Consider the following 18402-nt stretch of genomic DNA (forward strand, 5'->3'; position numbering starts at 1 on the left):
GTGTCTATATATATATATATATATATATATATATATATATATATATATATATATATATATATATGAGCTTATTTCTGGTCTTTACTTCTATTCCATAGTATGACTTTTCTATATATGTAGCAATACAATGTGGTTTTTTAATCACTATTGCTCTGTAGTACAGCACAAGGTCAGGGATGATAATTCCTCCAGAAATTCTTTTCATGCTAAGAATTGTTTTGCAATGCTGGGATTTTTATGCTTTTCCATGTGAAATTGAGAATTGCTCGTTCAATGTTTGTGAGGAACTGTGTTAGAATCTTGATGGGGATTGCATTGAGTCTGTTGATTACTTATGGTAAGATAGCCATATGTACTATGTCAATCCTACCTATCTATGAGCACTGGAGATCTCCAATGACTTTCATGAAAGTTTGAAGTTATTGTCATATACATCTTTCACTTACTTGTTAAGAGTTACACCAATTGTATAAATGTACCACATTTTCTTTATCCATTCCTATGCTGAGGGACAATCTGGGTTCTTTCCAGCTTCTGGCTATTATATACAAGGCTGCTATGAACATAGTGGAACATGTTTCCTTATTACAAGTTGGAACATTTTCTGGTTATATGCCCAGGACAGGTGTTGCTGGATCTTCCGGTAGTATTATGTCCAATTTTCTGAGGAACCACCAAACTGATTTACAGAGTTATTGTACCAGCTTAAAATCCCACAAACAAGGGAAGAGTGTGCCTCATTCTCCACATCCTTGCCAGCATCTGTTGTCACCTGAATTTTTGATCTTAGCCATTCCGACTGGTGTGAGGTGGAATCTCAGGGTTGTTTTGATTTGCATTTCCCTGATGATTAAGGATGTTGAATATTTTTTTCAAATGCTTCTCAGCCATTCACTATCCATCAGCAATTAAAAACAATGAATTTATGAAATTCTTAGGCAAATGAATGGATCTGGAAGATCTCATCCTGACTGAGGTAACACAATCACAAAAGAACACACATTATTTGCACTTACTTATAAGCATATATTAGCCCAGATCATTAGAATAACCAAGACAAAATTTGCAAAATACAGGAAAATCAAGAAGAAAGAAGACCAAAGTGTGGATAGTTTGTTTCTTATTAGAATGGGGAACAAAATACACATGGAAGGAGTTACAGAGACACAGTTTGGAGCTGAGATGGAAGGAAGGACCATCCAGAGACTGCCCCACCTGGGGATCCATCCCATATAAAATTACCAAACCCAGACACTATTGCATATGCCAGAAAGATTTTGCTGACAGGACCCTGATATAGATATCTCTTGTGAGGCTCTGTCAGTGCCTGGCAAATACAGAAGTGGATGCTCACAGTCATCTATTGGATGGAATACAGAGCACCTAATGAAGGAGCTGCAGAAAGTACCCAAGGAGCTAAAGGGGTCTGCAACCCTATAGGAGGAACAACAATATGAAATAACCAGTATCCCTGAGAGCTGTGTCTCTAGTTGCATATGTAGCAGAAGATGGCCTAGTCAGCCATCAATGGGAGGAGAGGCCCTTGGTCTTACAAAGATCATATGCCCCAGTACAGAGGAATGCCAGGACCAGGAAGCAGGAGTAGGTGGGTTGGGGTGTAGGGTGGGGATATGATATAGGGTAATTTCGGGATAGCATTTGAAATGTAAATGAAGAATGTATCTAATAAAAAAGTTACACTAAGATATTTCATATTGTTTCTGCCTATTGTAAAGGATATTGTTTTTTAATTTTACTTTCTCATCCTGATTATACTTTGGGTAGACGAGATCTACTAATTTGTTTGAGTTAAATTAATATCAAGCTATTTTGCTTATGTGTTTTATTATCTGTAGAAGAACTCTGGTTGATTTTTTGAGGTTGCAAATGTAAACTAATATACCATCCTCAAATAGTGATACCTTGACTATTTCTTTTCAAATTTGTTTCCCTTTATTTGCTATTTTTGTCTCATTGTTCTCTCTCTAGAATTGTGAGTACTATACTGAATAGATACTGAGAGAGTGGTCATCCTTGTCTTGTCCCTTAATTTAGTAGGATTGCTTCAACTTTCTCTCCATTTAATTTGAGTTTGGTTGACATTTGCTGTATATTGATTGTATTATGTTTAGATAAGGGACATGCATTCCTGTTCTACCTAATACTTGTAACATGAAGGTGTGTTGTATATTTTCAAATGCTTTTTCAGCTTCCAATGATATAATCACAGGATTTTTCATTGAATTTATTTACTTAGTGGATTACATGAATGGATTTTTGTATATTGAATCATCTCCACATCGCCAAAGTCTACAAGAGAATCCCTTCAGCTGATATAACTACTCAATAATGTGACTGGATCCAAAACTAACTCAGAGAAATCAGTACCATCCTACATGGAACAATAAAAGGTATGAGAAGGAAATTAGAGAAATAGTACTGTTCACAGTAAAAACAAATAATATCAACTTCATGTACTTCTATCCAAGTAAGTGAAAAATCTGCATGACACAAACCCCAAGTCTTTGAAGAGAGAAATTGAGGAAGATATCAAAAGACAAAAGCATCACCTATGTGTGTAGGTAAATGGAATTAACCTAGTGCAAATGTCCACCTAAACAAAATAAATGTTAAAATTCAATGCAGTCTCCATCAAAGTTCCAACATAATTCTTCACAAATTTTGAAACAATTATCAATTTCATATGGAGACTTCTGATTCTTATGAAGTGTCCACACTCTCTTCTTTCAATAATAATAAAATTTACTCTCAAATTTTCACACAAATGAAATCCTTACACCACACACACACACACACACACACACACACACACACACACACACACACATATTAATGAATATTTGAATGTATCCTGTGTATGCATAAAAAGAGTCATTTACACAGTAAGAACAAATCTGGGCAGTGTCTGTTAATAAATTATATTGTTGAAGAGTATGTAGCTTAAAGAAATTCTAAACACTGTGTATTTGAATATATTTTTGATAGAAAGTTGGACAGTAAGATAATACTGATTGACTCCACTCTACTTTTGCTGGTGGTTTTGGTAATCAACCAATGCTACTTGCATCTGCAGTACAGAGGGGTCTTGTACTACAACTAGGCTTCACCAGTAGCCTTGCATATGCTCTCTTCCAAGTGCTAAGCCTCACCTGCTTTGCATGATCCCTCTAGTCCTGTGCCATCACCTTCAACTGAGGTTTTCCCTTCACCAATGCTGTTTCCTAGATTCTCCCAGTACCAGGCATCAGTTACTCTCCATGACCCCTTCATAATCTCTAATTTAGGTAACACAATCGAGTACTACTCAGCTATTAAAAACAATGAATTTATGAAAGTCTTAGGCAAATAGATGGATCTGGAGGATATAATCCTGAGTGAGGTAATCTAATCACAAAAGAACACACATTATTTGCACTCACTCATAAGTGGATACTAGCCCATAAACTTAGAATACCCAAGATACAACTTGCAAAACACATGAAACTCAAGAAGGAAGACCAAAGTGTGGATACTTCATTCCTTCTTAGAATGGGGAACAAATTATCCATGAATGGAGGTACAGAGACAATATTCAGAGCAGATCCTGAAGGAATGGCTATCCAGAGACTGCCCCACTTGGGGATCCACTCCATAAACAACAACCAAACCCAATCAATAGGCAGATGACAGCAAGAGTCTGCTGACAGGAGCCTGATGCAGCTGGCTCTTTCGAGGCTCTGGCAGAGGCTGGCAAATACAGAAGTGGATGCTCACAGTTATCCTTTGGACAGAGCACAAGGTCCCCAATGAAGGAGCCAGAGAAATACTCGGGGAGCTGAAGGGGACTGAAGTCCCATAGGAGGAACAAACATAAACATGAACTTGCCACAGACAGGGCTCAGTGCCCCCTCCACCCAATCTGTGGGATATTAGAGGTTCCAGCATGCAGGCATGGAGTTGGTGATGAAAAAGGTGACAGACAGACAGGACACAACGGAGTGCTTTATCTGCATGTATTTTTTTTCAAATTGAGCACCAATCTTATATAATACAGAAAACACGGGAGTAGGGTGTCACAACAGGAAAGGTACACTGAAGTATCTGAAACAAAACAAAGGAATGCCTTCAAAGGACTGACAAGAACCAGGCAATGTTTACAGTAAAGATAAAACAGTCCTGCCTAGAGTCACCTAATACCCTGTAAGGATTTCATACCCTAGTCACAATTTGTGCTACTCCTTTGAGCCTTGTGAATGCTAGCACCAGGGGCTTTTGCCTTAGCAGACTTTATCAGGAATAATGCACTACCACAACTCCCCCCCCCCTTTTTCCTAGGCTGTGGTAAATACTTGCATATGAAAGTAATTTGGCTGTTCTTTTAAGTATCTTTAGGGAATCTCCATTTGTCAGAAGAATTCACCAATGTTCTTCTAATATGCAATGTGGTCTTCTATACCTGGCTGTAATGAAGATTCTAAGTATACTTTGCTAAGCTTGCCCTGAGATTTCTAACTCTTATCAAGTAAAATACTGTAAGAAAGCATGCAAGACCCTCCACAATATTGCAAGGACAATTCTGGGGCATTCTAGCTATGGGAATACCAAGGTTCTGGGAGGCTAAGTTTCCATGAAACTTTTTGCCTCATTACTGCTTCCAGGCTTTTAGGCCTGCCAAGTGAGTTACTACTGGAGTGGATGTAGCATGAACTAACCAGTACTCCCAGAACTCCTTGGAACTATACCACCAACAAAAGAAAACACATGGTGGAAGTTATGGCTCTAGATATATATGTAGCAGAGCATATCCTAATTGGTCATCAATGGGAGGAGAGGCCCTTGGTCCTGTGAAGTCTCTATGCCCCAGTATAGGGGAATGCCACGACCAGGAATGGGAGTGGGTGGGTTGCGGATCAGGGGTTGGGGGTAGGAGATTGGGGATTTTTGGAGGGGAAACTAGGAAAGGTGATAACATTTGAAATGTAAATTAAGAAATTATCTAATAAAAATCTTTAAACACACACACACAAAATCCAGGTAACATCTGGGTGCCTCCAACCCCAAGTCAAGCTGCTAATTGAGGTACAACATTTGGTATCTCTGGAACACAGCCTTTTTACTCTCAGAAAACACTTCCCAGATGATTTTTCACCTCATCGATGCTGATCTATTCTTAATTATTGTTAATTTATAGCTCCAGCTAACCAGAGTCAATTTTTTTTTCTGGTAGTCTCATTCTCTTCTTGACTCATATGCCAGAGCCTCATGCTTCCAAATTAGTCAGCTTACTGGAGGTAGAATACTGCTATGCCTTCTTCAATTTCCAGCTTTTGTTTAACAACTCTATAACTGCATAAGCTTCACTGACCTTGGACTTGGACATGCTCTGTAAATTGACCTTGAACTCAAAGATCTGTATGGCTTTGACTGCAGAATGCTGAGATGTAATGCATATATTATCACACCTGGATTTATGCTTATCTCTACTTGGAACTCGATGTGTTACAAGCTGGCCTCAAACTCAAACATCTGCCTGTATTTGTCTGCTGGGATTAAAGCAGTGTACCATCATGTCTAGGCCAAATCTTCTCTTGGCCACTATTTTCCATGGTCCCGGTCAAAAGCCTGTGTCTTCCAGCCTCAAGGTCTGAATCACATATTTTCCCTCTATTTCTGGATTGTAGTTCACTCCATATTAAAACTCCAATGTATTCCCATCTCAACTGCAAATACAAATAATAGTTTGGTTGGGTTTGATCTTGCTCACAGGTCATCACTCTATTAACTCTATTTTCTCTTTGAAACTAGCATTCAGCTTCATTATATTTCCTGGTGCCCCTTTATTTTACTTGAAACATATGTTTCTATTTTTCCTTTCTAAGCTTGCTAAGCTTGTATGAAAATGTTCTTCATGTGACTTTACCAGAGATGAAAGGCTCTATTCAGCTTTTTGAGACTTCTTTTGTTAATTCAGTTAATATAAACCCCTTTTTTCTTAGCCTCAGGTAAGCTCTTTAGATAAGGGCAAAAGGCATTCACATAGCTCACCAAAATATCACTAGAATAGCCCCACATAAAAATTCTTCTCCTCTGAAACCTCTAGAACCAGGCTTCCACAGTGAAAATCACCCTAAGCAACAAAGGTTTTCATATTCCTACAAGTATGGTGCATTAAGCCCAACTTAAAGTATTCTACTGATTTACAAATGCATAATCTCAAAATCCACATTGTTCCAACCAAAAAAAAAAAAAATGGCCAGGTCCATCACATAAATACCATACTGCAGGTACTAATTTATGTCTTATGTAGGGTTTTACTGCTATAAACATCACTTTGACACACTCAACTTTTATAAGTACAACATTTCATTGGGACAGACTTACAGGTTCAGAGGTTCAGTAAATCATTCTCAAGTCCAGAGAATGAGAGCATCCAGGCAGGCATGGCACAGGAAGAGCTAACAGTTCTATATAGTCAGATAAAACTTTTCAAGAAAAGAATGACTTCCAGGTATCTAGGATGAGTTTAAGATACTCATCATGATTTTAAAGCCCACTTCCACAGTGATATAATTCTTTCAACAAGGTCACAGTTTACAATAGTGCCACTCATTGGGACAAGCATAATCAAACTACCACACCAACATAATATATTTTATAAATTTTGCTGAATCTATTTTATGTTCATCATAGTATTTATGAAAATATTAAAAAGGTCCAGAGCAGAGTATTTCTTTCAAAAATCCCTCACATTTTCTAAGAATATTCTATCTATATATGCTTACTTCAAATGTTGTGAAAACATATTATTGGGTGACTTTGAGTACTATCAAATGTAATAGGGTCTATTTCATAAAGTCCAGCAGAAAATAAACAGAATTTCAAAACACAAGGTATTGTAAGTAAAAAAGTTTTAGGATTCACACATAAGAAAGCATTATCTGAAAAAAATTGCAAAAATTATTTTCTTTAATCTAGATTTCCCATTTTTAAGTTAAAGAGGATCTGTTAATTATGAGTACTATAAGGGACACAATAAGGTGTGGAAAAAGCTATCATCAAGCCAGTGAGTGTCGTTCAATTAAAGACGTCAGAGGCAGATTTATTCAGTCTGGACCTCAGGCAGAAAGAAGTGAAGACAATTCAAAAAACGAGTTTCTGGGCCCCAGGTCCCAGGGCCCCAAAACATATGGGATCCCAGCTCACAACAGGCGGACACTACAGTCCACAGAGCTGCAGAAGTCCCAGCAAGAGTGGATCTCTGTGCCATCACTCGATTCATGCTGACACCCTCAATGGGGATGCAGCCCATTCCCACTGACTTCAAAGGGCCTCTGCCATCCAGAAGTGTTGGCCTAATACTGGGCCAGGCCTCCTTGGCTTTACAAGGTCTCATTATCCACCCTGGAGTCGTAGATCAAGACTATGAGGGGGAACTTCAAGTTCTTTGTTCCTGTCCTCAAGGTGTTTTTTCTATAGCACAAGGAGATAAAATAGCTCAGCTAATAGTCTTGCCAAGCCTACATGGCTACTCCCCCTCCCCTGGTGTCCTTCAAACTGCTAGAGAAATTGGCTCTGTTGAAAATGATTCTGCTTACTTAATAATGCCTCTTGATTCCAGGCCAGCTTTAGAGTTAGTTATAGAAGGGAAACACTTCAAAGGGATTCTAGATACAGGAGCAGATAAAAGTATCATCTCTTCCCACTGGTGGCCAAAATCTTAGCCCATTACTCAGTCATCACATTCTTTGCAAGGGTTAGGCTATCAGTCCTGCCCCACTATCAGCTCTCGCACTCTGAGCTGGCAAGCACCTGAAGGTCAAACGGGAAGGTTTACTCCCTATGTCTTACCACTCCCAGTTAATCTTTGGGGGAGAGACATTTTACAGGCACTAGGAATAACCTTGACTAATGAGTACTCACCACAAGCTGTTCAAATGATGAAGAAAATGGGCTATAAAGAGGGAAAGGGATTAGGGAAAAGAGAGCAGGGTAGACTTGAACCTATTCCTCAAGAGGGTAATAAAGGAAGACAAGGCTTAAATTTTTTCTAAAATCAGCTGTTGAGGGTTCCATGCCCATACCATGGATTACAGAGGAGAAGGTATGGGTTCCTCAATGGCCTCTGAAAAATTAGAAGCAGCCACAAAACTGGTCTCTGAACAGCTACGCTTAGGTCATTTAGAGCCCTCTACCTCACCCTGGAATACACCTATTTTTGTAATTAAGAAAAAATCTGGCAAATGGCGTTTATTACATGATCTTAGAGCAATTAATGCACAGATGCGCCTGTTTGGATCAGTTCAGCGAGGGCTCCCATTGCTCTCCGCCCTACCTAAAAATTGGGAAATTATAATTATAGATATTAAGGATTGTTTTTTCTCTATACCTTTATGTCCTCAAGATAGGCAAAGATTTGCATTTACCATCCCAGCCATTAATCACTTAGAGCCTGATCATAGGTACCAATGGAAGGTCTTGCCTCAGGGGATGGCAAATAGCCCAACTATGTGTCAGCTGTATGTGCAATTGGCACTTAAGTCAGTTAAAAATCATTTTCCATCGATTCTTCTGATAAATTATATGGATGACATACTGATATGTCACAGAGATTTACAGTTATTACAAGAAGCATATCCTATATTAATAAAAACATTAGGGAAATGGGGACTGCAGGTAGCCACTGAAAAGGTGCAAGTTGCTCAAATAGGAGCCTTCTTAGGGTCACTCATTTATCCTGACAAAATTGTTCCTCAAAGATTAGAGATTCGCAGAGATCATTTACACACCTTAAATGATTTTCAAAGATTATTAGGAGATATAAATTGGCTGAGACCATTTTTAAAGATTTCCTCTGCTGAGTTAAAACCTTTATTTGACATTTTGGAAGGAGAGTCTCATATCTCCTCCCCTAGAGTCCTTACTCCTGCTGCAAATCAGGCCTTGCAGACAGTAGAAAAAGCTTTGCAAAAGGCTCAATTACAATGCATTGATGAGTCACAACCTTTTGATTTGTGTGTCTTTAAGACAGCCCAGTTGCCAACCGCAGTCTTGTGGCAAAATGGACCTTTATTATGGATTCATCCAAATACATCTCCTGCTAAAATAATAGATTGGTATCCTAATGCAGTTGCACAACTTGCACTTTGAATAAAAGCAGCTATTACTTATTTTGGACAAGATCCTAAAATCCTAATTGTACCTTATACTGCTGCACAGGTTCAAACCTTGGCAGCTACATCTGATGATTGGGCAGTTTTAGTCACCTCCTTTTCAGGACGGATTGACAACCATTATCCTAAACATCCAATTTTACAGTTTGCCCTGAATCAGGCTATAGTGTTTCCACAAGTAACAGCTAAGGACCCACTTACAGATGGGATTGTGGTGTACACTGATGGATCAAAAACTGGTATAGGTGCTTATGTGGTTAATAATGAGATAGTAACTAAGCAATATAATGAGACTTCACCTCAAGTTGTGGAATGTTTAGTGGTAATAGAGGTTCTTAAGGCATTCCCAGGACCGCTTAACATCGTATCAGATTCCTCCTATGTAGTAAATGCAGTTAACATTCTTGAAACAGCTGGGGTAATAAAACCCTCCAGCAGAGTTGCCAATATTTTTCAACAAATACAGATTGTTTTATTAAATAGAAAATTCCCTGTTTATATTACTCATGTTAGGGCACACTCAGGCCTCCCTGGTCCTATGTCTCTGGGAAATGATTTAGCAGACAAAGCCACTAAGGTTATAGCTGTTGCTCTGTCTTCCCAGGTAAAAGCAAGCAAAAGAATTTCATAAGCGCTTTCATGTGACAGCTGAGACTTTACGTCGCCGCTTTACATTAACTAGAAAAGAAGCTAGAGAGATTGTTACTCAATGTCACAATTGTTGTGAATTTTTACCTGTCCCTCATGTGGGGATAAACCCTCGTGGCGTCAGGCCATTACAGGTCTGGCAAATGGATGTCACGCATTTTTCTTCCTTTGGGAGAAATCAATATTTACATGTTTCTATTGACACCTTCTCTGGTGTAATGTTTGCCACACCTTTAACAGGTGAAAAAGCCTCTCATGTTATACAACATTGTCTCGAGGCATGGAGTGCTTGGGGAAAACCCAAACTCCTTAAGACAGACAATGGACCAGCTTACACCTCTCAAAAATTTCAACAGTTCTGTCGCCAGATGGAAGTAACTCATCTGACTGGTCTTCCATATAATCCTCAAGGGCAGGGCATTGTAGAACGTGCCCATCGCACCCTCAAGTTCTACCTTATTAAACAAAAGGGGGGAGTCCAGGAAGTTCTACCCACAGTGCCAAGAGTAGCTGTTTCTATGGCACTCTTCACTCTTAATTTTTTAAACCTTGATGCTCAAGGCCATACTGCGGCTGAACGCCACTGTTCAGAGCCTGACAGGCCAAAAGAGATGGTAAAATGGAAAGATGTTTTGACTGGTCTCTGGAAAGGCCCGGATCCTATATTAATAAGATCCAGGGGAGCTGTTTGTGTTTTCCCACAGGAAGAAGACAACCCATTCTGGCTGCCAGAACGACTGACACGGAGAATTCTGACACCTGAAGATGACTCCCAGATGGATCCCTTGGAAACTACCTCTAGTCCTTGTGCTACCTCTGTGGATTTGGGTTCCTAGTATATTTGGAGAGTATAGATGGGCAATTCTGTCTGCTTTCCCCAAGCCCATGCCTGTTCGTCATAATACAGCTGTTTTTCCCAAGTTTTTTACGACCAATAAAACTTTAGGCCTGCCATACCTATCATTTGACCCTATCTGGGCACCATTGGGAGAAAAACGCTCTTTAAGGGAACGAGGTTCTCTCTGTTTCCAAATTTATGAATTAGGAGATTGTATCAGACTCACCAGCCGAGCTTTGGGAATGTTTTTTAAGTATCGAGGAGGCGTGGTGAAAATAACCCAAGACACTTCCAATAGAGATATAACCCTTACAAATCGGACCTTCTGGCATGAGGCAACTTGGGTTAATGGTACATTTCTACCACCTAACTTTTCAGACAAAGAACGTCCCAATCAACCAAAAATGGCTCCTTATTGTAGCTTGGAAGATGAAGGGCTGATCCTGCCTTGGTCTGATTGTCAATCCTCTGTCACTCGTTGGACAGATCAGAGTAAAACTTTTTCCTTTTCTCCCAACATGATAGATGACCCAGAGCAGAAATATGTTATGAAAAAGGGACTTTTCATACAGGACTTTAGAATGCATCCTTTTCATAAATGGGTACTTTGTGGGATTAATGGTAGCTGTACAGATCTTAATCCCTTGGTTTTCCTCCAAGGAGGAGCTGCTGGAAAAACGATTTTTAGTGGTATTTCAAAATTTGCTCAGTTTCATCAAGTTCTGTTACCTGATAGAACCATTTATCAAAATTCTACTACTGAAATCACTGGATTTAATAAGACACTGATAAAGCAGACTAATTATTTACCTACTCCAGTTTGTGTGTATACCCCTTTCTTGTTTATTCTTTCTGATGGTTCCTTTGAATCCTGTACTAATGAAACCTGCTGGATGTCACAATGCTGGAGCCTTAAGTGGGCCAGCCGTGCAATGCTTGCCAAGATTCCACGATGGGTTCCTGTCCCCGTGGAGATCCCTTCCACCATAACCTTACACAGGCAAAAGCAAGACTTTGGTATCTCTGCAGCTGTTGTGGTGGCAATGGCTGCCAGTGCGGTGGCAGCTACAGCTGCTGGAATTGCTATGGCAACATCAGTCCAGTCAAGCACAACTGTCGAGCAGTTGTCCTCCTCTGTGGCGGAGGCGATCGATCAACATTCAGTGCTCAGTGCCCAATTAAAAGGTGGGCTAATGATAGTGAACCAGCGCATTGACCTGGTAGAGGAAAGGCTAGAAATCCTGCTCCAATTGGCTCAGCTTGGCTGTGATAAAAAATCAGGAGCCTTATGTATTACTAGTGTCCAATATGAAAATTGGACACATGCAGCTAATCTATCTAAAGAATTGTCTTTGTTTCTTACAGGAAACTGGTCTGAATGATTTGACGAAAAGCTTGAGGCGCTACGTACAGCAGTGATGACGATTAATTCTACGCGCGTGGACCCATCATTGATCGATGGAATCAAAGGACTTTCTTCCTGGATGTCCTCTGCATTCTCACATTTTAAAGAGTGGGTGGGAGTGGGCCTGTTTGGCGCAACCCTGTGTTGTGGACTAGTGTTTCTTCTATGGCTGGTATGCAAACTCAGATCTCAACAGAAACGTGACAAGGTGGTAATTGCTCAAGCACTTGCTGCCATAGAGCAAGGCACCTCCCCTGAAATTTGGCTATCTATTCTCAAGAATTAGTTGGCATTTGAGTTCTCTGTCTTTGCATCCCACAAAATTGTGGATACATTGCATTGAGATGAGAGAAACTCAACGATCATTGATCAACCCGTGCACATTGCTGAGGTTTCCTCATTGCATGTGATAAGGTGATCATGATTTCCCCACTAATTCATTTTTGGCTGGCCTCTTTTGTAGAGTTCACCCTAGGCCATTTAGCAGTTATAGTCACACAGCACTGTGGTATCCAAAGACGGGCAACTTTCCTCATGCACAGACCAACCTAAGACAATGGGGCCCGGTGGTGATAGGGTTACCCGATAACGGGTAAGGCTGTGACATTGGAGGAACGACCTAAAACAGGGGCCACAGCAGATGGACATAACTACAGGGCCTAGACCAGCCTCATTTTAATAAATTATAGAGGGGGAGATGTAAAGGGCTGCAATATATGTGCCGCCACTAGATGGTACTAAACCTCTTTGTGCGCAGCTGCGAGAGCACAGCCAGCCAAAGTCACCAGTCCATCTCCGGGGCTTTTGCCCAACCCCTGGGGGCTTTAACCTATCCCCAGGGTGCATGAGGATCAATGGTGTTGCTACCAGTCCTAGTTTAGACACATCACCTAAAGTATTTAAGCCACACACTTTCTGAGCCTTCTTTGTCTACCTCAATATGATATAGAAGTAAAAGTTAACCGTGGAAGAATCTGGTGTGTCCTGTGTTTATTTCCCGCGGGACGGGGATAAGTTCGGGATAATTATAGCTTTCTATTTTATTACTAACCATTCCTCCATGATTCATTATTATTTTCTAAAAATAATAGACATCATCCTTTAAATAATATTTTTTCTCTCCCCAGTGTAACATGAAAGAAAATAAATATAAAATTGGTAGAACAACGGGATATGATTTTCTCATAGTCATGGTCTATGCTTTCACTTATCACTTTATCTTTGTATATAACCTTCTTAAGTTTGCCTGTGTAAATTTCCTATTTGGCTGATGACCAGCTCAACTAGAGAGACACTACATCTTCACTTGAAACATATTTATGTCTATCCAGTGGAAGAATTGACATGAGGGAATCATACACCTTGCATATTACTAAAATAACATTGGCACAAACCTATCTAATGGGAACATTGTAATTCAAAAAGTCAACACAGCTCTTTGACAAAGATTTAATAAAGCAGATCTTCACATTAAGATAATCATCAACTATTTTTTAATTTTTATTCAAGATCTCCACATGTTTCAGGCTTTTATTATTTACAAAACTTGCAGATATTAGATTGAAGGAAATTTTCTTAAGAATCACTAATGCCACATTCCATGTGTATTTAATTAATCTTCCCAAGGAATTTTCTAAGTATAATACCTACCTGCTTTTGAGAAGGTATCCTTATCTGGGTCTATTTGAAGATCCCCTTGCACTGTAGAGGTTATGATACATATAAATATGGTACATCTCCCCATGCTCAAATGGTTTCAAGATATGCTTGGAAGTTTTGCTTTTGAACTAACAAAGGAAGAAAATAATCAAAATAAAGTAAAGTTTGAAAAAGCCAACAAGCTTGAGAGTGCAAGAAAAGGTGGACAAAGATCAAATTAGAAGCCCCTTCTTACAATGCACTCAGGCAACTGCATGCCATATAATATAGGGCTTTTCACCTATGGTATGCCTCTCCATCAAAACACACACCAACGAAGTTAAAATGGCTAACATTAATATTCACTTGCACAGGGCTGATAGAAAGGCAAGCTTCTGAAAGAATGATAAAAACAATCAAAAACTCCAAGATATCAGGACATCTTTTTCTTTGAGAATTAGCTTATAAAGGGCCACTGTGGTGTCTAATGACCAAGGAGCAACATAAGACTAATATTAGACAAATGAATTTTGTTTGTTTGTTTGTTTGTTTGTTTTGTTTTTTTGTTTTTGTTTTTGTTTTTGTTTTTGTTTTTCCAGACAGGGTTTCTCTGTATAGCCTTGGCTGTCATGGAAGTCACTTTGTAGACCAGGCTGGCCTCAAGCTCAGAAATCCACCTGCCTCTGCCTCCTGAGTGCTGGGATTAAAGGCGTACACCCTCACCCCTGGCTTCAAATGAAGTTTTACCAGTGTATGAAAAATAAAGATTATGAGCTTCTGGGCTAATATCCACTTACCAGTGAGTGCATATCATGTGTGTCCTTTTGTGACTGGGTAGCTATACTTAGGATAATGTTCTCTAGATTCATTCATTTGTCTAAGAATTTCATAAATTCATTGTTTTTAATAGCTGCATAGTACTCTATTGTGTAAATGTATCACATTTTCTCTATCTATTCCTCTGTTGAGGGACATCTTGGTTCTTTCCAGCTTCTGGCTATTATAAATAAGGGAGTGGGAGGGTTGGGAAGCAGTGAGGGGGAATAGGGGATTTCAGGAGGGAAAACCAAGAAAGTGGATAACATTTGAAATGTAAATAAAGAAAATATCTAATAAAAAATAACGATTTTATTATGCCAGTAATTGAAAAATAATGACAGCAACACTGGCCTGAACACTTTCCTAGTACCAAATGACAATTGGTACTTTGTTCATTAAAAGTTGATAATAAGGGCTGGTGAGATGGCTCAGTGGGTAAGAGCACCCGACTGCTCTTCCGAAGGTCTGAAGTTCAAATCCCAGCAACCACATGGTGGCTCACAACCATCCGTAACGAGATCTGATGCCCTCTTCTGGAGTGTCTGAAGACAGCTACAGTGTACTTACATATAATAAATAAATAAATAAAACAAAAAAAAAAATGGGTGATGTTGAAAAAAGGCAAGATGATTTAAAAAAAAAAAAAAGTTGATAATAAACCAGTTGGGATATGAAAGCTTCCCATCCTAGCTTGGAAGTTTTACTTAGATCTACTACCCATGAAACCTCAAAAGCTGCCCACCTAAGAAAGGGTTTTTATGCTCTGAGAAAACATACTTCTAGATTCTATTTTTAAAAGTATTTATTAATTAACAACCAAAAATATGACCCCATTTTTTCTCCTTTCCCAGAGTTCTTCATCTCATTCCCCCTCCACTTTACCTCTGAGATAGTGCTCATCCTGCCCCAGAGATTTCCCTTTCCTTGGGTATAAATTCTCTACAATTTTAGGCTTATCCTCTCTCATTGAGACCATACAAGGCAGTCTTCTGCTATGTTTGTGTCTTAGGCCTCAGACCAGGCACTGTAGTCTCCTATCTTCAAGCACAATTAGTATCAGTAATAGTGTCAGGGATTTGGTGCCTGCTTAAGGAATGGATTCCAAGTTGTGCCTTCCTTGTTCAACCTTTCTTCACTCTGTGCACAAAATTTTTCCCTGCCTAGGAATGGGATGTCATTCCTTGGGAAAAAATCCATAAACTTAAATGTTAAGATACGTTGTATTAAGGGGAAACAATTGTAAAATATAATTGTGCTCTATCATGACTTATCTGTGATGACTAAACTTATGACTCTAGACAACTGTGATAACTATGTATAATCACAGTTTATAAATGATGAATATACTTATATACTTTTGGCCAAGATAAAGTCAGAACACATGTGTTAGTACAAAAATGATACAATCTATGTTTGAGGGAAAAAATGTGCCACTTTCTGTGTGGAGGTTCTCAGAACACAATATGCTCATGTCTGCAAGTATAACAGAGTATCATTAGTAGCTTCAGGAACTGGTGCTTACCCATAGGACAGCTCTCTATTTGGCCAGCCTAGTTATTGGATGGTCATTCCCTTAATCTCTGCTCCATTCTCCATGCTTGAATTTCTTGTAGAAAGGATACAGTTAAGGTTAAAAGTATTTGGGTTCCTGCGTGAAAACAGGAGGTGGCTCTTTAGAATAAGTATCTAAATCCCCAATAGGAGTCACATATAAGATAACTCCATTTATTCTTGAGTGCTTTTGCTTCCCTAAGTCTCTGTTGCTCCCTGGTTATTGCACCCTCAACTCACCAATTATATTAGTTGTAGATTTCAAGTCATTTTCATTGCCAACTAGCCATTTCACCTATCCTTTCACAATCCTGATACTGAAACCTTCTTTCCCCTCCCTATACCCTCTCTGTTGTTTTCTGAATGTTTACCTCCAGCAGATGACTCACCCAGATTCTGTCACCTACAGCCATGTAGTGGTGTAGATTGTGGACTCTTATGGAAGAATATGAGGAAGGATTGCTGTCCCCAAGGGGATATGAACTCCACAGGAAGACCAAAAGTGCCACCTAACCTGAACCCATGAGGCTCTCAGAGAATGAACCACCAAGCAAAGAATATACAGAGTCTTAACCTAGGCCTCCCCACACATGTGTAGCAGATGTGCAGCTTGGTATTCATGTGTGTGGAACAACTGGTACAAAAGCTGTTGCCTATATGTGTGATATGTTCTTCAATTTGGGTTGCCTTCTCTGGCCTGGCAGAGACTGGAAGTGTTATGATGGGAGTATGACCAGAGTGCCCAAACCTTTGCAGAGGAGAATTGGAGGGTGAGTGTGAGAGTGATTGTGGGAGAAGGTAACCGGGGGGGGGCGGGGCAATGGGTAGTATCTAAAGTAAATAATTAAAAATTAAAACAAGATAAATAAAAAGAATGCTAAAACAAAGCAAAACAGAACAAAACAAAAAGGAACCAATCTCCACCTACAGAGTTACATATAACTGAATTAAAAATAAACTCTGACTGTCAGGTAGTCAAGGTTTCAAGATTCTCATAAATATGATGTCTAACTCACTTCTTTCTTTCATCCTTATTACCTCTTCTCTGCTAACTACTGTCAGCTACTGATTCTTGCCCCAAGCACAACATTGTCTTTAAACAATCTAAATAGTGACACTCATATTCACACATAAATCCTATTTCCTGCACATGTAAAGGAATGTGTGTAGGAAACATAAAAGAAAAAACATAGAAGAAGAAACAAATAAGTCCCTTAAAGAAATACAGAAAAACAAAACAAACAGGTGAAAGAATTGAACAAAATCATTCAAGCTCTAAAAATGGAAATAGAAACTATAAAGAAATACAAAGGGAGACAACCCTGGGGATAGAAAACCTAGGAAAGAGATCAGGAGTCATCTCCAGCATCACCAGCAGAATACAAAAGATAGAAGAGAGAATGTTAGATGATGAAGACTCCAGAAAAAAAAAATCTCCCCTCACATAATAATCAAACATCAAGTGCACAAAACAAAGAAAGAATATTTAATTCTCTAAGGGAAAATAGTCAAGTAACATATGAAGGCAGACCTATTAGAATTACACCAGACTTCTCACCAGACAAACTAAAAGCAAGAAGACTCTGGGTAGATATCATACAAATATTAAGAGAACACAAACACTAGCCCAGGCTACTGTACTCAGCAAAACTTTCAATTACTGTAGATGGGAAAACCAAGATATTCCATGATAAAACCAAATTTCCACAATATATTTCCACCAATCCAGCCCTAAAAAGGATTATAGATGGAAAAGTCCAAAACAAGGAGGGAAAGTACCCCATAGGAAAAGCAAGAATATAATCTTCTTTCAACAAAAGCAAAAGAAGACAGCCACACAAACATAAGTCAACCTCTAACAACAAAAATTAGAGGGACCAACAATCATTGTACCTTAATATCTCAACATCAATAGACTCAATTCCCCAATAAAAAGGCATAGACTAACACACAGGACCAAGCATTTTGCTAAACACAAAAATGCACATCAGTGACAAAGAGACACTACCTCAGAATAAGGGCTGGAAAAAACTTCCCAAGCAAATATTCCCAAGAAACAAGCTGAAGTACCCATACTAATATCATCTTTCAACCAAAATTTATCAAAAAAGATGAGGAAGGATACTTCATATACATCAAAGAAAAAATCCACCAAGATGAACTCTTAATTCTAAGCACCTCTGTGCTCCAAATGCAAGTCATCCACATTCATAAAAGAAACTTCCCTAAAGTTCAAAGCACATGTTACACCTCACACAATAATAGTAGGAGATATCAACACCTCAGTCTCATTAATGGATAGATAATGAAAACAGACACTAAACAGAGACACA

At 39.1% G+C, this 18402-nt stretch overlaps 1 pseudogene; it reads left to right on the forward strand.

Moving 5' to 3' along the window:
- Vmn2r-ps126 (vomeronasal 2, receptor, pseudogene 126) overlaps positions 1–18402 on the forward strand; it is a 61464-nt pseudogene that overhangs the window by 4788 nt on the left and 38274 nt on the right.

Source organism: Mus musculus, chromosome 17 (assembly GCF_000001635.26).
Source record: "Mus musculus strain C57BL/6J chromosome 17, GRCm38.p6 C57BL/6J".
Lineage (NCBI taxonomy): Eukaryota > Metazoa > Chordata > Mammalia > Rodentia > Muridae > Mus > Mus musculus.